Source organism: Cydia amplana, chromosome Z (genome assembly GCF_948474715.1).
Source record: "Cydia amplana chromosome Z, ilCydAmpl1.1, whole genome shotgun sequence".
Lineage (NCBI taxonomy): Eukaryota > Metazoa > Arthropoda > Insecta > Lepidoptera > Tortricidae > Cydia > Cydia amplana.
In genome coordinates, this window is record NC_086096.1 from 15,068,705 (window position 1) to 15,096,489 (window position 27,785).

Below are 27,785 nucleotides of genomic sequence, written 5' to 3' on the forward strand. Positions count from 1 at the left end.
GGAATTGAGGGAACTCCTCAATTTTTAAAGGCACGTGTAAAGTGATTTCGGTGTTTTCTAAAGTAACTCGAGCATTTGCTTCGGAAAACCACCAATTTGATGTAGTGCGACTGTAGCCTTACCACAAGTGTGACATTGACATATTCGCTAACGTCTTCGTGACTTACTTTTTATGCATCTCGCTCGCACTAATATGCCAGTACGAGCGAGATGCAAAGAAAATAAGTTACACAAACGCTAGCGAATATATCAATGTCAAACTCGTGGTAAGCTGGTAAAGCTCTGATCGGGGGTTAGGGTTAGGAGTTAAGGGGTCAGGGATTAAGGGATCGGGGAATGGCGCTCGAAGGGTTGCTGGTTCAGGGTCGAGGGGTTCCTGGATCAGGGGTTGATGCGCTGTGAGGTTGAGTGATCGGGGGGGTTGAGGGATTGGGTCAGTTGCGGGGTGGAGGATGGATTTAGTGTAGTGACAGGAATTATAATTTCCCAGACGGACTCGAGAAAATTCCTGATTACATATTTATTAAAGTAATACACACACACGAATACACGAATATACACGAATTTAGTGTTAAACATGATCTTGTTTTTCATTCATGCGTCGCGCTCTTAACAATGCGTTAAAACTAAAAATGAAAAAATAAAAACTTTTTACAAAAAAAAAGAAAACCGACTCAAAAAGGATGAAATAAAATATTATCCTTTTTGAAGTCTATGCGTTACCAACTGATATGTTTGAAGTATAAGCTTAATTAACCCAAATTACTAACTCCATGCAGACGAAGTCGCGGGCAAAAGCTAGTACACAATAAAAACAGTGTCACAGCTAAGAAACGTATTCTAATAAACAGTTTTTCTTTATGTTTTATGCATGATAGGGGATTTATGATAACTTGATAAGTGAGTAGAACTGTAGAGAAATAATACGCACATACATAATGGCAGATACATTGAATCTAAATCAATTGATGAAGTAAAAGCCTTAAAAGTTGACGACAAACTATTATGTCTTTACTTGAAATAAGTACATTGCAATTGTGTCCTGGGGCATCAACCCATCGCTACTTCCCTACTAATATTTATTAATTTTATTATGTAGATACTTATAAACGCAAAAGTAACTCTTTTGTCTGCTACTTCTTAAATCGATTTAGATATTTGGTATGGAGATGGAGACATAGGACAGTTCATTATCATGACTATCTCGGGCAGAAGCAAGCTATGTTATAACTGTGTTATAACTTATAAATTGTTAGAGAGCAGCCTCACATTGGTGTCTAAGGCTAGTTTTAGTGTCACGCGGACCATCCGTGCGGATCGCTCCGCACCGGACCAATATGTATTAACTTCAGGGAGCGTTTTAGAGTGGTATACAGCTTTCTCATACAATTTGGCAATCCGCACGGACGGTCCGCGTGACACTAAAACCAGCCTAACAAACTATAAATTGGATAGAGCAAGCCTGTTCGAAGAATGGCCATTGTGGCGAGCTGTATTGTGTTGTGATAGTGCAGAGTTGCTAATGAGCATCAGTAATGCAAAAGTCTGAATCAGGAATGTGCTGCACCGAGAAACGCTCTGTCGGGCAGGCATTACGAGGACGTTCATAAAGCGACATTCTAATTAACTCCATTTCGGAGATAATCAATATTTTATTTTTTTGCTATAAGGCCTCTACAAGTGTGTACACTTGCCTTTGGGCCGGTTTACATATTGATTAGTGTTTAGAATGAGTTCATACATTTGCTACTAAACTTAGTACAATCTCGGTCGATCGATGTTCGAAATGACATTGATATGTCACAGATTTCAATTGTTTGGTTGAGTTAAATGTAATGGCCGTGTTACAACAACGCTATATGCTACATTTAATTAGTTTTTAAACATATTTTTTTTACATTTTTTACATAAACATAGTTCTCTTAAACGTACTTAACCATACCCCGAAGTTAACGGAATTCAATAAAAACACGGTTTAGGTGCATGTAGCGACGCGACGAAGTCGAGGAGTGTGTGGGCTCACAAAGGCCTTTCATTTGGTACCTACCCCATATGGTAGGTATGTTTAAAAGAAAAAAAGTTTGTACTTAGAGCCAACTTAATGACGTCACAGCAACTACCCCCACCACTTTACACCAGGGTATTACACAGAATTCATCGATACCATAATTACCCATGTCTAAGACGATGTGAGCGAAAATCGAGTTCTAGTAGACTTTTCGTGAACGGCCCTCTATTAACCCTGAGTAGGTAATGAAAGTTCAATAAGTTGGGATTGGGACAATGTGTATCGATACATATTAAAATGACATATTATTCCTGATAAAAGTTAATATATCCGTACTTAACTTAAAGAATAACTTATACGGACTGAGTAATATACAATTAAACTTTTAAGAAAGTAATACGAATCATCTGACTATCCTGCATACATCTGCGAAGAAATTCAAAGGTGTATGTGAAGTCCCCAATCCGCTTTGGACTAGCGTGGGGACTATAGCCCAAGCCCTCTCGCGCATGAGAGGAGGCCTGTGCCCAGCAGTGGGACGTATATGTGTATATATATATATATATATATATAGGCTCAAATTATTTATTATATTTATAATAATAATCATAACAAACTTCCGAGATTAAATACTCTCGAAATTGGGATATGATCATAATGTAGGTATACTAGCGACCCTCCCCAGCTCCGCACGGGTTAACAAATTATAGGTACATAAACCTTCCTCTTGAATCACTATCTATTTAAAAAACCGCATCAAAATCCGTTGCGTAGTTTTAAAGATCTAAGCATACATACAGACAGACAGACAGCGGTAAACGACTTTGATTTATATACTATATATATATATAGTGATGATGAAGTCTGCGGAACCAGAGGGCTACCGCGAAACCCGAATTTCGCAAATTGCGGGGATCTTTATGATGTATTTTTCGTATAAGAGTGTTTGTAGTTTTTTCGTATGATAAACAAATACAATAAACTAATTTGTATCAAGCAGATTTGTCTGCGCGCGATACCAATTTTTTTAATACATATTAAAGAAAAAATGAAAATATTCACCGCTTACGGCAAGACTCGCACTTACAAAAGCGTTTCTGGTAAGCTTCCTTAGCTCTGCTGGTTGAGCATAGTACAATAAACATAGGGGTAATTTTAATAACGAAAACTTCCGTGAGACACATTCAATAACGGGTCACTCACGTATTTTAACTCTACTTCAAATACGTGACATAGGGGTAAACTACAGCAGTGATGATTTTCTTACAAGGGCCAATTATTAGCCGCTTACCTTATAATGAAAATATCATGTCTATGCAAAATTGGTAAATTAACGAGTAAATCGGGGGCCGGATCCGATGACTATGCACTAAGTGTAAATTTGATGAAACTTGCGTTCACAATATATCGGAAATTCAATAAGTTTGAACCGCGCTACCTAGTTATAGTTACGCCGGCCTTCCTAAACTGCTACGTCATACAACAAATCTATCTTGTACTCTGTATTTTTTTTGCCACAGTTAATAGGTGAACTTGATTTTGCTTTGTTCTACTCGTACAACTTTGATTTATAAAGCAATGGTTTTAAAGATAGTGCTTATGTGCTTAGTGGTTCTTCACACTGAACTCTATTGTGCAAGGAGTAACCAGGGCCCCTATTCGACATGTATAACTGTCAGATTTCGCGTCCACTTCAATTCATCAGTTGAATGAATCGCGTGTTCATCAAGTGCGGATAATATCATTTGGTACAACCAATAATTCAACAAATATCAACTTTGTTTTATACTACTTTAAGGTTTATAATGGTTTGGTTTGGTTGTCACCTAAATGTGGATTGCTAATGTAAAATTTTGACACCGGATTGTTCAGATTCAACGGGAGTTCAACACGATACGAGTACGTCAAACGTCGCTTGTCGAATAAGGCCCCAGTTGTAGTTCACATTTACATCTTTCCTTGTCTCCTGAGTGTTCCTGAGACCCATATAGAACAATCCCTATTTTCTATCGGACAAGAAACTAAAGGTCTTGAGATAAAGCTACCCAAAGTTGCTTGATTTTTTCAATATTAGGTAGTAATATGTATATTATATAAGATTAAACATAATCGAGATTTTTGTTGAATTATTGGTTGTATAAAATTATATTATCCGCAGTTGATGAACATGCGGTTCAATCAACTGTTAAATTGAAGTGGACGCGAAATCTGACAGTTGTACATCTCGAAGTGACATTTAATATTTTGTTAGGCATGGTACTAGGCCTCTAATGCAGTCCGCAAATACATAGTTGTGAAAAAGATAAAATCCTGAGTAATAATGACACCCGAGGTATCGTGCTAAGGAGAACTCGTTAAATTCAATAATGGTAATGACCTACCCAAATACCAACAGCCTTTCAACAGTACACACCAGGGATGTTGCGAATATCCGCATCCGCAACCGCGGAACTTCCGCATTATTTTCAACATCCGCATCCGCATCCGCATACAATCGATGCGGATTTAATGCGGATGCGGATGTGGAACAGGTCGGTACAGGAACGTCTTAGCATCGGCGTAAGTGCTAGACTGCTAGGTAATTTAGTCATTAACCAAAAAACCTATTAGAAATGAGCAGTCAAGCGTGAGTGGGAATTAATGTACGGAACCCTTGGAACGCGAGTCCGACTCGCACTTGGCCGGTTTTTTTAAATAAAAATTACTAAAATGTAATATTTGACGTTTTTTATGGTAGGTACTATCTTGACATCCGCATCCGCATCCGCATCCGCGGATGTGAGCCTTTAAAAATCCGCATCCGCGGATGTCAAAAAATCGGCATCCCTGGTACACACATTACGTACCTACATATAGTACGTACGTACATAGAGATATATGACAGGTACCTACATTTTCAAAAGTCCATAGTTCGATTCCACCCGCAAGAGCTGCGTGAAGACTAGTTTCGAAGTTATACAAACACGCGGTTGTGCAGTGAGCCCGGTCGGTCTGGCAGTATTCAAACTTTTTCCCTCTTGGTCCAGCATATTTGTTTTTTAAACTTATGTAACTGAACTAAACGGAAACGCTAGTGCAATATATCCCAACAATTTCCAATAACTCTAAATAATAAAGTTGGTTTGAAACTGCAGTTTGTAGGTATGGTCAAATAATTGAAAATCGAGATTGCATCAATGTGAATATTATCTATTTATTTAAACTTTATTGCACAAAAGAAAAACTTATTGTACAAAAGGCGGACTTAATGCCAAAAGCATTCTCTACCAGTCTATCTATCATTTATTTCTTATCAAAAATAAATAAGAGATGAGGGTATAGGTATAAGTATACATATATTTTGTATTTTATAACGTATCTTATACTATTACACTTAATTTCGTTGCGGGCCACAGTTAGAAATAACAGAGAGAAGAAATTATAGACTAATGGCGTTATTCATAAACGCGTTACTGGTCTAAATTTGCTTTGAATCGTTTGTCTTTATCTGTCATTTTGACTTAATGTATTTGTAAGAAAGGGATAAACTATAATTTAACTAAATCAGTAGGGCTATGATGGCCGGCTCTTTATCATTTGTCACCATGGCTGTCACGTTCTTACAAATATGTAAGTGCGAAAGTGACGCATAGCATGACAGGTGATAAAAATACGAGCATGATAGCTGGTCTGGCCCGTAAAGTTTAATGAAAGTTTACTAATAATATAAGTTTATCAAAGCAATCGATGATCAAGTTGTTTCTGTTAACCTTTTACAAACACTATAAAAATGTTAAGTGATTTATATCCACAACAGCGGGTAGCCATTTACAAAAATAGCTTTACGATATATTTGAAGGTAAAGAGCTTTATGCTGATACTGCTGATAGTCATGTGTGCTTCATACTTTCATGAAATATCTGTTGAATAACATTAACCAACAGATACAACAATGTATTAGTATACATAGTATGTAAATCCAATACGGGCGAATATTTAAACGGTGGTTAGCATAGGACCCAAGAAGTATATTGAGATAGATTTTGCTTAGAAAAACCATTAAAATTTTAACCATACAAAATAATCGGCCCGCAATGTAATAGGTAGGTACACCACACAAGTTACAGGACACGAGCTTTTTAAAGTAACTCAACGCTTGTTGGCAGTTACTATAAAAAGCTTGTATCTCATTTTTTACATAATTTGGGTACCTAAGGTGACGGCTGTCATCTCAATACAAACTTTGTTTTACCTATATTTTAAGGTTATATTATAATATAGGTACCTATAGGTTACATTGTACGTAGATGACAGCTGTCACCCTACCCAATCGCGAAATAGGACCAACATTGTGCAACGAGGGAGGTAAGTGAAATATTGTTAACGAGTTGCTATTAGATTCACGACAGCCGGCACAGCCGCAGGCTAGAGTGAAAAACTCGAGTTTGCAATATTCTTACCCCCGAGTACACGCGTTTTTCATCACATTGATGAAGAAATAACATCTTATTCGATCAAGTGTGATAAAAAATAATTGGTTATAAATAAATAATTAGAAACATTTTTAAATAAAAGTAATTTTGGATAAAGTAAAATCGGTTCTATTACGCCATAATCCCATGAGATGCGTCCGCAAACGTCAGTTTATCTAATTTTGAATATCACTGTCGTCGGTTGCCTGATATTTGACATACGACAGGCCGACGAATGACCTCGCAACTCGCCGTTTATATTCAGATCCAATACTCAATCGATTTAATAATGCAATTGCAAAAACTGCGGATGACATAATATAAAAGAAGGACTTTTGCTCATTTGCAGTCGCGTCTTGTTCTAGTAAAGGTTGCTGTCGGCACATTAAAAGTTGGTTGTACTTCACGGCCGGCCGTCCACGCCAGTCACGTACCTAGGGCACGATTAGCAACTTAAGTGCTAACTTCTCGAATAACTCAAATAACAAGCTTAAGCTTAGTTTTAAGAATTCGTTTAATTACAAGTAGGTAACTTCAAACCGGTAGTGGATTGTCAGAAGTACACATCGGTAACTCGTGGCATTTAGGTAGCACTTAAAAGATTAGTGATGAGCACACATCGGTAACTCGTGGCACTTAGGTGGCACTTGATAGTTTCTAACAGACTAGTGATGTGACAATGTTCTTCCTATACGAGTCGAGATAAAGAAAACACTAAAAAAAGGAATTAATTAAACTAATCTTTTAAGTGCTACCTAAATGCCACGAGTTACCGATGTGTAGCTCAGAAGGGTGTCTCAAAAATACTGGCGTTGAGCAGATCAACGCTATAATCCGTGTCGCATTATGACTAGGAAAAAGTAAAATAAATATTTTTGATACAATTATTCTCTATGAGAGTAGGAACTGTTTTTTCCTAAACAGAATACAATATTGGGTTTTCATTTCATGTCCTTACTTCTGAACGCATGTACTTGGCTAACCTAAAAATCTTTTTTATTGGAACGCAGTGCTACGTTTTTACGACCAACATTGCAGGTTAAAAAAAAAGAAATATAAAAGTGGGTGCCGTGTTAATCTGCTCATAAATCACACACATAAATAAAATAGTACTCAGAATAAATTCCGTGTTACCCTTACAAGGTCAAAATCGTTGTATGACCAACGAGTGTACGAGTCACGGTGTTCAATTACACAAGCAGCAATATTAACCCAGCTGTTTTATTGTTCGTGAGCTTTACTTTAAGTTACTTTACCAAGTTACTTAAATCAAGGTACCTATATCAAAAAATCGTTGACCTTATAGGTAGGTTTTCCAGCAAGTAAAATTTTTGACAGTTATTTTCTCCCGGTCGATACCACCAATCACCATATTTAATTAAATAAATAACATGTTTGTGTGTTGTCGTCTGTGTTTACGAATAAAAAAACTATTCTATTCTATTCTATGTTGGTGCATAAAAAATCTATAAGTAGGTACTTAGGTACATACATTGGCTGATTATATTTCAGGGCGAATCTATATGTACGTATCTATGAAATACATAACAAGTAATCTCGAATCCCATGTATAATAATATATAATAATGCATCCAAGCATTACGATGTAACACAATCTGATACGAACGCGCTCCGTATTCCTTGAACACTAGATCGCAGTAGGTGTCAATGAGGAGTGGGAGCTTTGCTTACCTGGTGTTATGACAATGGCTGTCAAACAAGCCGGTAACGGGGAAACGAATGGGGGCTTTCAAGGCAGCATAATGGCAGGGCGGCGTGCGGCGGCGGGCGCGTGAACACTGACGTTGGCGGAAACAAATCTTTGAGCAAGCAATATCAAACTTAGTAGGAAACTTAGTGACAAACACTCTAGCTAAAAATCACCATACTCTAAATTGCACTTTTTATCGTTGGTAAATATTTATAATTTGTAACAAATGTTGTGTTAACGAATTGATTTTAATTGTGCATCGTTTTATTCCCTAGCTAGCCTTGTCTTTTGAAAATTAGCTACCTAGATTCAAAATTTCATTTGGAGCCGCATTTCAAATAGAATCAAACCGAGCGGGCTGCATACATTCGTCTCATTGGCAGAATTAAGTATGGATGTATGCAGCGCGCCCGGCTTGATTGTACATAGAAGTGGAGCTTTCAACGAGAACGTGATTATTTTAGAATAATTAATAAATTTTCACAATGAGTTATCAATAGGGAATAGTCGTTCTGATGTACAATTGTACATACGACACATCCGCCAGACATTCGTCGGACATCTGTATTATATCCCTATAGTTATCGACTCGTTTTGAGAAAAAAAAACCCATTCAGCGCTAGTCACGACACGTTGTCGTTTTGCCTCTACGATGCATTTTCGCAACATGTCGGAAAAACCATGTTACCGGTTACGACGTAGTGCTACGATCGTACCTCAGCAGCGTTGTGAAATAGATTATTTAATTAGAGCCCCGCTAGTGTTTATCAATGCTCTAACTATGTAATCGCAATAGTTGGCGAAACGTCTTATTTATTTACGTAGATACTTAATTACTATTCTGACTGTGAAGTACAGCGAATTAAAATATATTTGGCTTCAAATATATTCTATGCTAATCACTACATTTGCTCGTTACGGATCTACGAAACATGTTCGCCGCATACCTGAAAGACCATGCGTTCGGCTACGGCGTAGCGTTGCAACCGTAGATGAGCGGTGAATGAGTATTATGACTAACTTAAAACAGTAAAGATTGCTTCCCATACACCAAGGCTTACTTGTCAAATATTGTTCCAATAGACAACAGACGATAGCAACGGTAAACAATTGCAGGATAGCATTTGGTTTGGATACCTTGATTTTTATGAAAACTCCGCAACATTCCATTTTGAATGTTTTTGCCAATTCCGTTTGCGTCATGTGCAGTTAGGCGCAGCAAAGATTGGACAACTCGGCTTTCAATCGCAATATTTCGTTCAATCTCAATGCATGCAAATTATATTTCATTTTTTTAATTGGCAAGTGAAGCGCTCACAACATATCGGTGTAGCATATACCAATAAAGTAAAGTGCAGATGTACAGGTACTTATTACAATGAAAATATGCGAAAATCGTTAATAAAAGTACGACTAGATAGTATAAAAATATAGAAGGTTAGAACAAAGGTCGGGTAAGCCAAATACGTATGGTTGAGTTAATTCCTGGCTTTTTTTTAATTTACTTTTGTTAAATATATTTTGATCCTTATAATTATCGTATTTGAAACAACCCTGATGTCAATAGTAGTATGCCATTGTAGGAACATTTATTATTAACGATATAGCACAATCAATACCATGGACTAAACATGTATATTTACTGTAGATACATCAAGTAAATACGACTTAGGTGCTCATTATCTACAGTATAAAGGCACTCTCTCTGTAATCATATTATTGCAGGTTCATTGACTGTCGAATATAACGAGCAAAATGTAAATTTTCCCGTAACTCTCATCTAAGGCTAACATTCTGTTTTGGGAAGTTAAATATTATCATAATACGTACTTCCTTCCTTCCTTTCGTATTATTTAATTATTTGAAATCATCTGGTATGATTTAAAGCGGTTAGCAACTCAGGAAATTAGTAGGTACCGTAAGTGCGCCAGAGTTTTAACGGATATATGAACTGTTTTTTTTTTATAGCACGAAGGTGGCAAATTACCTCTGGCAATCAAATGCACAACGATCATGTTACGTATTTATGAAATGGAAACGATTCACTTCATATGGATATTTTATACTAAGCTCTTAGGTATACAAATTTAATAAGTAAAGCCTGACCAGTAATATATTATGATCATTGTCAAGAGGGCGCTGTCATTCTCATTCATATGGTGACAGTTCAGTAGTATGAAAAAAATAGTTCCAATGAAATTCCGCAACATGGCGCGTGATCATTCAAAAGTATTTAAAAATACGTACATACGAAACCTTTCACTTATGCTTTTTTGACTTTATAGGTATGTATGCGAAATTATTGGATACCTAGAAGATGTAAGAATACCAATAAAAAATCGGCTTTATTTATTTAGCTGGAAAACCGAACCACACTTTTATTATTAAAGCTAAACCCTACGTATTTAGTACTTAGAAAATCATTTGATAGTATAACTTAATTCGGTTTACGCAGATTTATTATTAGCATCGTCCAGTAACAGGCAGTCTTTATTGCAGTCGATAGTTGGGCAGGTTGTCATCTAAAACCATTAAGTGATGTTAGAAATAATGTTCTAAGACGTAGCCTGGCGCTGTGAATCAACAGTTACAGAATTCAGGTACATTCCATTGTACAGTCAGCCTATACGACAAATAAATTAGAACTCAAGACATGCGCAGTAAGAATAAGAATAACTTATCACGTGTGGGAAAGCTCTCATGGCTACGTACCCTAAAATATGTTCAATGAATTTCGCTACTTATGACTTATTACTTATTTTTAGTAAATGAGCAAAGTAATTGTTAGGACTTGCGGTCTTTGTGATACACGACCGCGTTAAGGAAACAGCTCCACAAATACCGATACCGATGATTCCTCGTGGTTTACGATTTAACAATCTAACTTTAGACATTTAAACCAGATGGCTAGCTCATGCACGCTCAATAGAAATATTTGAATACACTTTACCCACAACTCTATTATAGTTATAAATGCGATAAAAACGTAAGAACATAAAAAGAACACAAGAGTTTTATGAAAATATATGTATTTATATATATATGTATATGAAAGTTTTTTTTAGACATCTTTGGTTGTTTAAACAAAAGAAACAGTAAACAACATAATAAATTTACACAAAAGAGCACGACTTACCTTTTATAAAGTCTGCTTTTAGAGATCAATCAAGAATGAAGTCAAATGTGAGTTAGGCACTCTTCAGATGCGTCCACCGCGATATTAATTAGCTTCGGCGTTCATGATCGCGCGGATGGAATAGGTAAACGCGGCGCGTAATGCACTGTTTACAAGGCCGGCGCCGACGGCGACCGCTAGGCGAATATCCCGAGAAACGTCGTGCACGAGCGGCCACACGAAACGCTCAGATCGATACCGGGTCTGCCGCGCTCCCTTTCGAGTGCTCCTCTAACCGGGTGGCTCGTGTGGATAAAGAGCACGGACTCTCCGTTGATAGTGTCAGGTCTAATCAAAAGATGATTATTGACTGCGACTAATATCCAGCTTGATGGCCATTAATTACTTCTGTATAGAATTTTAAACAGTGACGTAGTAGGACGCAAGAAAAGCGGGGAGAGCATGCGCGGTAGGAGGTAGGCGCGGCGACGCGAACCGACACGGCGGAGGCGGAGGCGGCGATGTGAGCGCCGTCGAGCACCGGGCCGAGGACAAAGCGAAAGCACGTCTGCAGCCCAGGTGTAGCTGGTTTCAGGCTGCGCTGCGGCGTCGACCATCCCCGCCTGGCGCCACTTCATCGCGTCTTAACCGCGCTCTGAGACGCACGCAATATTACAATACAACGGCACGCACCGCCGACCATTTCTGTATGTTATACTTCACCGACCGACTAAATAAATATAATTACTTATAATATTTTTAGATGTCGGTATTATTTAGAACACATTCCCGTCCATAATTATATTTTTGTAAAACCAAACCAAGTCAAACATAATCATCGTTAAGTTAATGCACAGGCGCGTGCGATACGCACGGGCACATGCCAACAAATTGACATCATTTTGACATCGGAATGTAAGTTCGAATTGGCCGGTATATCTCATTCTTCTAATAGTAATGTACAGATACATTACACAAGTAGGCATTTAAATATTATATAAAATTATCAAACATGTATAATATAAAATTTGGGAATTCACATGCCTACGCAAGCGTAGGTATCGGCCCAAGGCCTTCAATACCCTAGGCCATCTTGAAACCGGCGTCTTCAGCATTTTGATACAAATATTTATATAATATTTTATCACAAATTGTACCTATTCGTAGGAAATTGGTACATAGAAAGTAGACAAGTTGATGAATTGTAGTTAGAACAAGTCACAACGACCGTAATTTGTGCATGGCTCGTACTTAAAAACCTGTGTACTTTAGGCTGTTAACATTTGACTAGTTTAATGCTCTTATCTCCAGTGACCACAAAAAAAGTAAAAAACCAACGTGATAACAAATATCACGAACTCCGAAAATCCGAATAGGTAGTCGTTGATAGAGATTGGATATCAGTGATATTACACTTAAGGTATTAACAAAAACCGACAAAATGTTTGACTATACGTGAATGCTATAAGCTTCGGAATTTCGGTTATTGTCATCCCTTTTGATTTTGTCAACAAAAGGTAGGGACTTGCAGGGAAAACCGACAGGAAAAACAAAAACTTCAATAAAGACAACAAAACATCAAAAGCATGCGATCACGAATGGTTTTTTTTCTTTCTTTTATAGCTACACTGAAAACAATGAGTTGAGACTGCAAAATAATTTACGCACATATTATAATTCCAATTTATGTGCCATGACCTCCTGTTAAAAATGTAATACAAAAGACTTCACGTACAAAAGGATGATATCTGTTTAACAATGCAAAGTGCCCAGCAAGCTACTTTGAGCGAATGGACTGGTCTGTGAGATTCACAGGGTACCTATTGATTTAGACTGCGATGAGTGATGCGCCCCTGCGCCTTGATACAGCAGAGATGTAATTGACAAAATGTATTGATTTTGATTGTGATATCAATGGGTATTGATTTGATGAGTGATGCTGATGCGCCTCTGATACAGTACATACGTAATTTACAAAGAGTAGAGTTAATAGACAGGGTCAAGATTAAAGATATGCCTTGTCCATAAAACAGTTTGTGCGTCTTGCGGTTTATGACTGCAAACGAAAATCTAATTCAGACTTCAAACTAAGTAACAGACCAAAAATTACATCCAGCCTTTCATCTAGTAACACATTTATGTAAGTACTAGCTGTTGCCCGCGACTTCGTACGCGTGGGTTTGTATATTGGTGGTTATATATCTACATTAACTTAGAACATTATGCAGCAAAAGATAGCAGTAGGGACGGTTAATCATTTATTTTGTTAATTATTATACAGTGAAACCTGGTTAATTGACACCTGGATAAATGCAAAACCTCAATAATTGCAACCAGAGGTCCGGTCCCGGTCCCTTGAGACCAAAAGGCCTCTATAATTGAAATTTTGGAACCTCTATAATTGCAATTTAGATTTAATTGCTTTTCGGAATTTTGCCTCTGTAATTGACCACATTGCAACTAAGACCGTTATTTTAGCTCTTCTCATTACCTCTATTATTGAAACAAGTCTTACTTATTACCTCTGTAATTGAAAGAATGTGGACTTGTAGAGAGCAGAAACAATATGTTAATAGCAATGATAATTTTATTTTAAATCTTCATCCGGAAGTCAATTTATTTATTGACTATCTATCACAGAGTGTAGTACAGTAGGTGAAATAGTTTTAATTAAATCAAAAACATAGTATGCTTTTTACATTCCAATTAAACTTTCTTCTACAATTCAAGGGATTTTTTTAAACCCAAATGACTATAAGAAAATAAAGTAGTAATTAATGTAATGTAAAAGTGCAAGTTACTTAATATATAGACCAGACACCCAGAATGTAAGCTTGTAAATCTTCTTTCATTTGTTATTTGCACCTCCGTAAAAGCAATTTGTCAGAACGCAACCTCTATTAATGAGAACCTCTGTAATTGACACAATGATTTTTTTGAACTTCGTTAATTGGCACGACCTGCTTAATTGAAAATCAGGTTAATTGACAAAAAATTGCCAGTCCCTTGAGATTGCAATTATGCAGGTTTCACTGTACAATGTATGAGATTTGTCTTTCACAACCTGGCGAACGAAGTTTCAAGCCCCTAACTGAATGAAATTGTTCTCGATATAATCCCTCTCACGTCTCAACCCCAAGTCAGATTTTCAAGTCCACTATTTAAGAAAACCTACTACCTAACTACCTATTTACGAAGTTTGAAGTTCCTAGCTATAAATAAAATTGGAACCCTATACAAACTTTCAACCCCTTTTTACCCTTTAGGGGATGATTTTTTTAAAACGCTGACTTACTTTCCTTGTATTCTCATAATATGCCTTTATACAACGATTCAAGTCCCGCACTCAAAAAAAATGTTTGACCTCTATATAAATTTTCAACCCCTTTTTCACCACCTTGTGCGATGAAATATCAAAACCTCTGAAATTAGTTTTCTTCTCTTTTAATAAAATACCTGTTTACGAAGTTTCAAGTTCCTAGCTTTCAATAAAATTTGAACCCTATACAAACTTTCAACACATTTTCGACCCTTTTACCCCGATGAACTTTTAAAAACGCTGAAATTACTTTTCTCTTATTTTAATAATATGTCATTATACAAATATTCAAGTCTTGCACTTAAAAAAATGTTTGAGCTCCATACAAACTTTCAACCCTCTTTTCACCACCTTGGGGGATGAATTATCAATCACTCTAAAAGTAGTTTTCTTCTCATTTAATAAAATATCTGTTTACGAAGTTTCAAGCTGGTTTCAAGGTTCTAGCTTTAAACAAAAATTGAACCATTACAAACTTGCAATCCCTTTTCGACCCTTTTAGGGGATGAATTTTTATAAACGCTGAAATTACTTTTTTCGTATTTTATTAATATGCCACTACACAAACCACAGAACAAGTTAGAATGGCGATGCGAGCAGGGTACGTGTCGCCGCGGGTTTTTGAGCAAACGCTCGCATGCTACTCGCCCGCGCTGACCGAAAATGAAGTAAACATGCCTTTTTGCGCCACAATAACGTTTAAGAAGCCAGACATGAAATCTGTCTAAAGGAGGCGTATCCATTCACCACGCACACAAGGCGCTAGCTAGTTTTTACTACCGTTGCGAGTGTTAGTAAATGTGGAGAGGAACGAGCGGCGATACCGGTTCCGATACTAACTGCGCGCGTTAGCCATTCTAACCTCTTTAATATGTTCTGTGATACAAACATTCAAGTCCCGCAGTTAAAAAAATGTTGGAGCTCCATACAAACTTTCAACTCCTTTTTTACCACCTTAAGGGATGAATTTTGAAAGACGCTGAGATTAGTTTTCTTTTCTTTTAACGTAATAACTTTTTACGAAGTTACAAATTCTTAGCTTAAAATAAACTTTGAACCCTATACAAACTTTCAACCCTTTTTAACCCTTTTAAGGGATGATTTTTTAAAACGCTGAAATAACTTTTCTTGTGTTCTAATAATATGCCCTTATACAAAGATTCAAGTCCCGCACTCACAAAGTTATTTGATCTCCATACAAACTTTAAACCCCTTTTTCACCACCTTGGGGGATGAATTTTCAAAAACGCTGAAATTAGTTTTCTTGCTTTTTAATTTAAAACCTTTTTCCAAAGGTTTATGTTCCTAGCTTAAAATAAAATTTGCACCCCAAGACAAATTTTCATCCCCTTTTTAATCCCCTTAGGGGTTGAATTTCCAAAAACGACGCAATTACTTTTTTTTGTAATCGGCTATTATACCTTTCTATGAAGTTTCAAAGCATTTGTAATGGATTCAAACTTTCAACCCTTTTTTAACCCTGTTAGGGGATGAAAATTTAAAAACGCTGAAATTTCTTTTCCGGTATTCTAATAATATCTCCATATACAAAGTTTCAAGTCCCGCGCTCGAAAATATTTTGGATCTCCATACAAACTTTCAACGCCTTTTTCACCAACTTAGGGGGTGAATTTTCAAAAACGCTGAAATTAGTTTTCTAGTATATCTATCTTTTCACGAAGTTTCAAATTGCTAGCATAAAATAAAACTTGAACTCCATACAAACTTTCATCCCCTTTTTGACCCCCTTAGGGGTTGAATTTCTCAAAATCGCTTCTTATCTCGTGTACACTTTATAAATGTACCTGGTGTGCAAATTTCAACTTTCTATCTTTAGTAGATGCGGCTCTGCGTTGATGAATCAGACAGTCAGTCAGGACACTTGTGCATTTATATATATAGATTTATTGTATGTAGCGTGTAAGTAATAACACGTTTAAGAATACTGATAATAAGAGGTAACAGCAATTTCTCCCATTGGTCAGGAAATTTACGACGCCATAAAGATCGGTCAGTTACATGACATGATCGCTGACGGTTGTAATCGGATCAATCGGATGGCTCCTGCCGACTCCCGCTAGGTACTTTTAACTTGATACTTCCTAACCGATACTGATTCAAATTGATATTATAAAATTGGACTGCCAGACTATACCTACTAGACGATCATTTTGCAAATAAAAACATAAGTTCTAGCTGTATGCAACATAACAAGTTTGTACTTAGATTAGATAGGTAGTTTAACAATCGAATGAAAACCATAAATGCAAGTATTGCATCGTTTTATACGCAGGTAGAATACGCTAAGAGGCTTTACGATACCATGCTGCTTGGATGCGGCCACTAAGAGACTTTGACGTTAAAGTAGCTCAGGGAGCAATAAGTAGGTACGCACTACACAGAGTTAAAGAGAATTATGAGCGGCAGATATCATTTTGTTACATACAAAACAAAAACCACAGCCAAAAAAAATTGTTCATTAGTTAATTTCTTTCTCTGGGTAGTGCGTGGATTTTAGAATCCAACTAGTAAAGGGAAATGTAAAATTGGGAGGCAAGTAGAGTACTCATTTTGAGTAGGGCGGGCGACATTAAATCTGTACGTAACAACGCCCTCTGTAGTTAGTTTAGTACATAGGTACTTATATGTTAACTCCAGGCGCATGACAGTTTAAGTATTAAGTTTTAAACTCTTTCTTTCAACTTTCAATTCAGGAGTTCTTGTAAACCATAGAGTAACTGATACATTACATACATACTGTGCCTTAAGCTGTCTTATGACAAGTTTTCACATAAAACAAAGGGCCTACCGGGAAACGCGAGTATCGAAACTCAGCTATCTGCCTCTTTATCGCTCGAATATGCAAGAGTGATAGAGAGGTTAGATAACAAAAATTCGACCCTCAGATTGCCAGTAAGTAATTGTGGTAGTGGCGCCCCTTACGCAGAGTTTCGCGTAATATTCCCTATTCTGATACTTAGATAAGTACTGATTCCACGACGATCCTTTTACGTGAATTGTTCTAAAATAACGATTTGTTTTGTTGACTACGTGAATTGTTCTAAAATAACGATCTGTTTTGTTGACAACTATTGTAGCGCTTTTCACCCTTTTCACCTCATTAGCTGCATTACTACGAAGTTCCGTTAGTTAATAATAACATAATATAATCAGTTCCACTTTAACTGAAGTAGTTTTATATAATCTATAATCTAATACCTTTAAACGAGCAATTCTTGTTTATTTATATATATATTTCGGGGATCTCGGAAACGGCTCTAACGATTTCGATGAAATTTGCTATATGCGGGTTTTTGGGGGCGAAAAATCGATCTAGCTAGGTCTTATCTCTGGGAAAACGCGTATTTTCGAGTCTTTTTATGTTTTCCGAGCGAAGCTCGGTCACCCAGATATTAGGTACTTAATTAGGAACCTTAAGAAATTAAACTATTAACCAAACGTAAAATGTGGGTTATAATATTTGAGGAGATCCTTTGATTCCTCATAGTATTAGCCATCATTAGAACTGAATCTTGACAAAACGTAGCTGGTTAAGTTAACAATCGTCTAACGGGAAATATCGAAAATTAGGTGTCGATCTAAAGTTCTGATTTTCACCAGCAGTTCTACTTCAACAAATGACACGATTTGATTTTAAATGCTTAATTTGTTAATGAAAATACCAAAATCGCTATATTATTAAGTTTTAAGCAGAATTAATATAATATTTGAGGAGTTAATTAAGTCATCAAAACAAGAATTTGGTTAAAATCTGCCCTTTTTTGGGGAATAGACTAAAGACTTGTCTTGACAACTATAAGATAGGGGTTTAAAGGTGTGTGCACGACCCTTTAAATGACAAATAAAAGTACGGGAGTAGAAAACATACTACCGATTTTGACACGATACATTATGAAATAAGATGTTAAAACGAATAATCAATTAAAACACTGTTAATAGTGCTTACGCCGAAATTAAAGCGACTGCGAGGGTGGTTGTTTTGAATTTTGAGTTAAGGCTCCGTTAACGATTTTAGAGCCAAAATGTAAAATTGATAGATTTAGTCATTGAAATTGTACTCCTTTTGTTACGTAATATCTAAATAACAAGTATTGGTTTCTATTAACCCCTGGAGCGCCCCAGAATTACCGTAGTATGGAACTCCTATACTAGTTACTAGCACACGTGTCTTGTTAGGGCGCTCCACGGGTTAACACGTCTTCTCATCTTGCCTTTTAATAATAAGGTCCCGAGCGTGCGTCACCGGCAATATATGACGAGAAGGGGCAGTTTTTAAAATCATCAAAAAATTATAGTTATAAATTATAAAAAATGATGTATAAGAACAGTTTCAGGAAATGTTGTAGATTGTTTAAGTATCAAAATTACGTTGAAATTAAGTCGATTTTCACGAAAAATTTTCACTTGTTTTGAAGTAATTTCTGGTGAAATTTTTTTTCCGTTTCGTCTAACTTTCATTTACTCTTGTTCAATATCATATAACAAAAATGTAGTCTGTGAAAGTTGGAGTACAGGATATGTGTAATACAAAATTACCATTTTTAGCAGTCCAAACTTTACTAAATCAGTGCTTTACGCGCGTTTACCTAAACGTCCATCAGAAAAAAAATTATTACTAATTTAGTGAGTCAGTTTTCAAAAAAATGATCTGTACAAATGTAAGATAAGAAGACGTGCTAATAGATACCAGTACTTGTTGTTTCTATTACGTAACAAAAGGTGGACAATTTCATCGACTGAATCTATTAATTTTACATTTTTGCGACTAAAATCGATACCGGCCTCTTAAAGCAGGTAAGAATATGAATATGAATTTATCTACACACATGTCATTAGTGCTCTATAATGCATTCAGAAACCGTAGGAAATGACAAGCTTTATTACAAACAATTTTACTATGAGAACTTTCTTATCTGTGGTAGTAGTAAAATTTGTACTTTAATGTACAGTCACCAGCAAAAATATATGACTGTGGGCAGCCGTGCGAAAATATCTGATGCTCCATTGGAGGCATAAGTATATGACGACACTACCTCGGTAAAAATATGTGATGCTTTGTGGCCGGCAAAAACATCGTTATTCTGTATCCGCATAAATATCAGATCGGGTCGCTTAAAAATATTTTACGACTCATAAAAATCAAAATTATGTGATTACTCTCATCTGGCATAAATATCTCTCCTCTGTGAATGCAAATACATGGGATGGCAGACGGACCGCCTATATATCTGACACGAAATTATGAAATATGTCATCAATCGGCAAAAACGAACCATACCTGGATAGCATAGAGCCTTAAATTGTATAAAGTGATTTGACAATCCACGAAAAGAGTGCAGACTTGTCATTGCATATGTTTGTCTCACGTATTTCATTTGCAATTTTAAATTCGTACTTAATTCAAGTAGACTTTTAATAGAAGATGTGTAATAAACCTCCTTCTTACATAAAAAAGAATGATGAAGAAGTCAACTTGTGTGCCTGACAAGGACAAACAATAATAGCGCTTTCGCTGCTACTCCTACTGAAAGATACATAAGACTATCCCGCTCGGTCATTTCCCCCACCCTTCATGCCAGATCCAGTTATATACTAGATTCATGATATGATTGCAATACGTTCAAATTAACAAAAAAATTACATCCATTTTATTCCGTCAAATCGATGATAGAATATAATGTGAGACAGACATATACAATGACAAGTCTGCACTCTTTTCGTGAATTGTCAAATCACTTCATACAATTTACGGCTCTATACCAAACATGTATGGTTCGTTTTTGAAGGTCGATAACATATTTGTGATTTTCCAACGTGTCAGATATATAATAGGCGGACCGTCGTCCATCCGATGTATTTGCTTTCACAGTGGAGAGATATTTATGCCAGATGAGAGTAATCAGATAATTTTGATTTTTATGAATAATCAAATATTTTTAAGCGACCCGATCTGATAATTATGCGGCCACTAAGCATCACATATTTTTACCGAGGTAGTGTCGTCATATACTTATGCCTCCAATGGAGCATCAGATATTTTTGCATGGCTGCCCATAGTAATATATTTATGCTGGTGACTGTACATAACGTTATAGATTTTTGTAAGGTTATGAGTTTAAATTTGGAACAGCAGTCAAAACTCAAGTGGGTCTCTATTCTAGTATCCATAGATATTAAAACAGTTATCGAACGAAACGTCAATTTAGTATATATTTTTTTAATATAAACCGCACGATATTTGATCTCGAGTGAGAATAGGAACTTCATTCTTTTGTCTAGGAATTTAAAAAAACTACGGATGTGTGACATGCGTGAAAAAAGTTTTCATTTGCCGCCATTTGACGTACAGTTTATCTTTTAGTTAGTTTTAAGTATGTGTTTAGATAAAGTAGTGTATGTCACTGTACATAATTAGGCATTAAAACACTCCTGTGATCCTGTTAAGAAACTCACTAACGTTCGTTTCTTAAACCCACACTCATATTTTAATGCCTCTCATTATGTAGCAGTCACATAAACTACTATTGTAATCGCCCGTGAAAGCATTATACACTTACTTATGTTACGAGTATGTATACATATAATGAATTAATTTCATTACAGGAGTCGTAAAAAGCTCGTATCTTCGAGGGCCTCTCCTGACTTGTCCATCTATTGCTCACTTCTACTCTTCGTTTTTTTGTTCAATTGTAATGTGTTAACAACGAGTTACAAGACTCAATAATTTATTAGCCACTGTCTTTGTAAGAAAGGACATAATTGAGGCTATAGTAAAGCTTTATTAGGGTTAATCTTTGCAATAAGGCCTCTTATAACTGTGTGGATGATTGGGTCCCCCAAGTGTCCCTGACCACGTAGTACTATTATTAGTGTGGCCTGACTTAATTATTATTATTGAACGTTTACAACAATATAATCTAATCTTACTACGATTGAATATTCGACTACGTCGGAGAAATGGATACCTATACCTTACGAAACGCGTTTGTCGAAGCAGATCCGTGTCATCTGTGTTTCGTCGTCAAACGAGATTACCTTTAGGCGTCCTAATTGGCAGGCATCCGTGGGATTCAAGCGGTCGTGCCGTGATTACATCAAATTGAACGCGATCAAATTAACTTACTGGTACCTAAGACTTGACGTATATTTTATTTAATATCTGGGTGACCGAGCTTCGCTCGGAAAACATATAAAAACTCGAAAATGCGCGTTTTCCCAGAGATAAGACCTAGCTAGATCGATTTCTCGCCCCCGAAAACCCCCATATAGTAAATTTCATCGAAATCGTTAGAGCCGTTTCCGAGATCCCCGAAATATATATATATAAATAAATAAATATATAAATAAACAAGAATTGCTCGTTTAAAGGTATTAGATAGATAGATAGATAGATAGATATAGTACCTACATAAAATATATACTTAGGTTGAGGAATTGTTCGTCAATCCGTGCTCTCTCCTATTCGGTTCAGTTCATATTGATATTATAATCGCCCAAATCTAATAATTGATTCGATTTTTGATAAATTAATTTCATTCGGCGCTCGAGGTCACAAACCTGGATTATTCATTGGACCAACATCATAAACAAATCTGCAAAAAATCAGAACTACCGGATTTAACGCAAACGATCTGAGCCCCCTTACAAAACGCGACAAAGTTACTTGATTCAAATAGTTAGAATATTAATTTCTCTCTTGATTTTTTTTCTCGCGGTTTTAAAGTTAGAAGTAGTTTACACCGACCACTTTAAAAATGGCAAATTTGTAACATAAAACGATCACTGAGTTAAGCCGCTGACAGACAGACCGACATGCGACAGGTACGTTGGGAAACTGTAAGGATTCCTAGTAGACTACGCAACTCCAAAAAGCAGATTTTCTTTGCAGCAATCTAGCTTTGGCAGGGTGCGAAGTCGGTGGAGGGGTATGTGGCGCTGATTGACAGAAACATAGGTACGTAGGTAATCAGGAATGTCGCACATTAATGCTACCACCAGCAGCCGCTGGAACTAATTTTAGCCCATTTTATACCTTTAAACTAGCAATTCCTGTATATTTATATATATATATATATATATATATATATTTCGGGGATCTCGGAAACGGGTCTAACGATTTCGATGTAATTTGCAATATGGGGTTTTCGGGGGCGAAAATCGACCTAGCTAGGCCTTAATCTCTGGGAAAACGCGCAGTTTGAGTTTAACGTAGAAAAACCCACAACAAAATTAGGGCAGCACCAGTCCATACATTTTCAGATAACCAGAGCAACTGGTAGCGACCTCTATATTATTTGTAAAACATCACTTCGAGCGCCACACCACAGCGCGGCCTTTTGTATAGAAGTGTCCCCATTTAACGTCAGATGGCGTGGTAAATTACAGACCTAGTACAAACAGCAACTCTCTTAACTGTACATTCGGTACATCTTATTACAAAAAGCATAAGGTCCACCGATGTACAGTTAACAGAGTGGGCGATGGTACCAAATACACATCTATTCTTGACTACACCAACAACGTATCGAAATTGAATCGATTGAAACTACAGTGTGTAAATCCAGTACGGGCAATAAATTAAACCAGATATAAAAATTATCCGTATAATCATTAATTAAGAAGTATTTTTAAGTTACACTTTTTTTTTCGAATATCTTTAACGGAATATTTTTATATCTTTGTGTGATGAACGCAAATATTTGTATATTCGAAAAGTGTAAACTTGAGCGTTGCGAGGGTTTCAAGGAACGAGGGTTAAACACATTTTGCCACCGAGTGTAAAATATCAAAAAAATCAAATCCAAATGAACGTTATTAAATAAGTATGTATCATTCAAAAGCATAATTTAGAAGTCAATACTATCAGCCAACATGAGCTAACAACTCAAATTTTGCATCAGATTACTTTGCCTCACATGTGGATAAAATGCAACTTAATTATCACTATTATCAGTTTTTGAAGTACAAAGATAGCATTTCCGACCCCGAGCTGGTGTGGTGAGAAATATATTTAATCAGCTTTAATTTGATACCCCACACACACGTACGTCGTACGTACGTGCCCCGCATAGTTTGACTCTAATTTACACCATTCCAGGCGTGTCTCACTCCGCGATTTCGTCGCTTTGCTACAGGTAGCTAAAAGTACATCCGTTCGGCCCCAATTTTGGGGAAAGCCATAAGCCGCGCGTGGCGCTGTCGCCACCTAGCTGTGCTGTGCTGTGCTGATCGTAACAGACGCGTTTTGTTAGAGTGAGTCTTCTGTACTTAGTACTATTATTTATTCTGTGACTATTCATTCACAGGGGCATTCATTTCGTTGACGTAATTATTTGGGATTCAAGGAGACGTTTCGAAATATGTCTTAATATGGGCAGTTTTGAGGTCTGTTATTATGTGGGTACAGTACTTTTGTGTTTATCATAGGTTATAAATATATAACGTAGAATACCAAAACACCTGCCGGATTTGTCAAAATTGTATGCAATGAGGGCTACAGTTTTTGTGCTCACCAGTTGGCGCCACTGTAGATGTAGGTCCAGAAAAACAGATCTCAAAATTCTTCTATGTTTGTTTTTATAAAATCACTACGTTCTAATATACACAAAGGTATTTTAACATCTGAATTTTCAGTTTTTTCAACCTGTTTAATGTTGCATAAGTATATTTTAGTTGGCATTTTTTTCAACCACTAACATTTATTGAGCTATATCTATTGTTTACCGTGATTAATCAAAGATGGACAAAGATTTACCACAATTATGAATAAAGAGTGAAAATTCGCGATAAAAAAGCTTGAAACCCCTAAAACTTTTATGCATTTGAGATTTTGAAAGACCTCCATCTACACTAGCGCCCCTAGCGGTGAAATTAAACGCGGTAACCGTCATTGACATTTCAAAAAATTCAAAATTCAAAAAAAAAATCTTCGATATTTGAATGTCATTACCAAATCGATTTTGATATAATAATGAAGCTAGAGTCTGGCTACTGAAATATTACACAAGTTTTTGGCGGGAAATTAAAAAAATCTTGGTCTGGTCACATTTTGTGTAGTAGGATTTATAGTTTTGATACTAGAAAATATTTTTGATTTCTGTGCACACGTAAGGTACCTAAGGAATTAAGTTAAATATACGTTGACGTGCACTCAAAGTCAACTCACATAATTTCTACCACTTTGTAAAGGACAGTCAACGATAAACACATATGTTTACACTTTCTCACCATATACCATTGAACCAGGCGAAAAATTAAATGTAGTGTAAATAAGACCTAGTTCGATACTACTGTAATATTAATCGATCCCCAAAAAAATTACATAAGTACTATACCAAATATGCTAAATGCTAAGTATCGAAATAGTTGTAAAGCACCAACCTCCTAATTTATTTACATTTGTTTAGGACTTGTAAACACTGCAGTTTTTCGTTATACAACGCTACTCGTCGACTTCGCATATTGTCGTAATTATTTACGAGCTTAAATAATAGTTTGCGGACCTCACTCAGTATAAAGTCTATTTTTTAATTCGGTAGACTGAAATGACAGTTCATAGCATGAAATGACATTTTATGTTCATACTATGAACTGTCATTTCAGTCTACCGAATTAAAAAATAGACTTTAGTCATTATTTTATTTAAAATAAACCCCTTATAAAGTTTGCAAACAATTTGAATGAATGACATAAATTGACAACTGACTTTTAGCTTTTTTTTTAATCATAGACAATAGGGAGTATTACTGCAATGTTTTGCCACCAGAGTGCAGCACTAGTGACTTAAGTATACCATAGAGTAACTTATACATACTGTACCTTAAACTGTTTTTTGACAAGTTTTCACAGACAATCAAATATGACATTGATACATCCAAGGCCATATCAAGGCGGTTTGTTTACAAAGGGTCTACCGGGAAAAGCGAAATCGTAACTCAGCTATCTGCCTCTTTATCGCTCGAATATGCAAGAGTGATAGAGAGGTTAGATAACAAAATGTCGACTCTCCCGTTTGCGGTAGACCCTTTAGATTGTTTACTTGTTGTTGATGTGGCGCCCCCTACGCAGACTTTCGCGTAATGTTCCCTATTGGTGATACAACAAGGAAATATCCGTCAACATTTTTTGGCTAGCCAGACTCTATTACAACATTTTCACACATCAGAAATTTGCTGTAACAAAACAGTTTATCCTTAATGTTGGCCATTATGTACGGATTTTGAAGGCTTCATAGAGGGTTTATGATACGTGTGTAGAATTGTAGATAATAGTAAATTACGATACAAGTGTCTAGAATCTGTGCGGAAAGAGAAGAGTCGTGAAATGTATGGGATCCAATACATTCTACGACTCTTCTCTTTCCGCACAGACTCTATAATAAAAATCTACCTGTATAATCATCAGCTTTATGTCCAGTGGGTGACTAGAGTGTCATTCAATAGAACTTGCTAACTATGTAAACAAACCGCCATACTAAAATTGACACTGAATGTCAAATTACTAATAACTTTTGTTTACATAGTTCGCAAGTTCTATTGAATGACACTTTACATCATACGATCAGTCATACGATAGATCAAAGATTCTCATTAATGTACCTATCTACTTAGTCTTCATCAACATCACAGCACGCCAATTGGCGAGTGCTATTTCTAATACGAATAAGTATACCTAATATACCTATTGTTGCATAAATTATTACTTCCGTCATAGTGGAACTGAGTGTGCGATCAATCTTATTTACAGTATAATCCGACGTCTTCTATTTGAATTGTGATGGTGATCTAAATAATAATTTTAACATAAAGCAGTCAGGTGATTGCATTTCCAAATTTAGTTTTGAGCACTAAATATAGAATGCAAAAGCTTTTCAAAATCGATATGAATGTGTAGGTGTTAGCGCGGCCATGCAGATACAGATACAAGTAGGTATGTACTATGTACTTAGTTTCGATTAAATTGGTACTCCCACGCGTTATGTAGGTACAATCATAAGAACGTGGCCGGCGATTATTTGTTCGCGAAGCATAGACAGTTCGCGTAAATAGCATCTCTTGCCAAATCTATGTTAGTGAACTTTACATTTGGCACTCGATAGTGTGTCTGCGCTGTTACGTTAAAAATATGCGGCGTCATGAGCGAGTCACAGCGACTGTCCACATCCGAGAGGGCTGGCCGCAATCCAGGGTACACACGGCGGCAACCGGCCGGACTTCAATCTGATCATTTCCTTGTTCACAGGGGGAAAGGGAACCAGTTCAAACCATTAATTTTAATCGGTTATGGCAGGCACCTTACGAACTAGCCGATTAAAGTTGCTAAATGAATTCCGAACACGGCGCATGGGTTCGACGAATGACTCAGTGACGCACTGGCGGTGTTAGCTAATGTGGAACATTAAACATGGCCATGTTGATAAACCCGACGCACGATCCCGAAACAACGTTAGGTGTGAGCGAGAACTAAATGCCTGGTTGACTGTAATTAATTCGTTCATTAACATACACGCCCGAATTACATTATAATAAGCTAAAAAGAAACACACCCATGTGACAACTTTTTTATAAATAATAATATCTATCTCTGCGAACTCTTACTGATTTATAATAATTAATTTGACAATAATATGGAATAAATACTTGTACAGTACGTTTTGTGATGACTATTTGACCACATAGAATTAATTAGCTACTGTTCCTGTTTTTATATTTTTATGTTTGTTTGAAAGTAAATATATGAATTGCACCACAATTACGTACCTATTACGAAACTATTTTTTTCATTCACGTTATGGCATCGGAAATTTAGCGGTTGTTTTTTCTCTCCGCAAAAGCCAGTATGTGGTGCTAACTTCATATATCAGGCACTTTATTTATGCTATTAAATAAATAATGAATAATAAATAATGAATAATCATAGACATCATAGTACTGGTTCAGAATATTACCTATTTAGGTAAGTAGGTATATAATCGATGACACATAAAGTGAACGAAAAAATACGTCTGCAAAGTTCTGTGTAATGCAAAAAAATAGCGCTAAGTAGAGGTATGTCAAACGGAATGGCAAGTGTAATACGAGTTTCATGACAGAAGATATCCGATCTATTTTGAAATTGTATAGATATAAACGTTTAAAGAGATCAGAAATATGTAGTTTACG

General features: G+C 36.4%; 1 protein-coding gene across 2 annotated transcripts in view; it reads right to left on the minus strand.

The window, feature by feature from the left end:
• Window positions 1–27,785, minus strand: part of LOC134661185 (neuronal calcium sensor 2) — a 57,030-nt gene that overhangs the window by 17,031 nt on the left and 12,214 nt on the right. Inside the window, exon 1 of one of the 2 annotated variants that reach the window (XM_063517151.1) lies at window positions 11,300–11,900. The exons of the other annotated variant lie outside the window; for it this stretch is intronic. The gene's annotated coding sequence lies outside the window, so the exon portion shown is untranslated. Of the gene's footprint in view, window positions 1–11,299; window positions 11,901–27,785 lie in introns of those variants that run through there. 2 annotated transcript variants of the gene reach the window in all.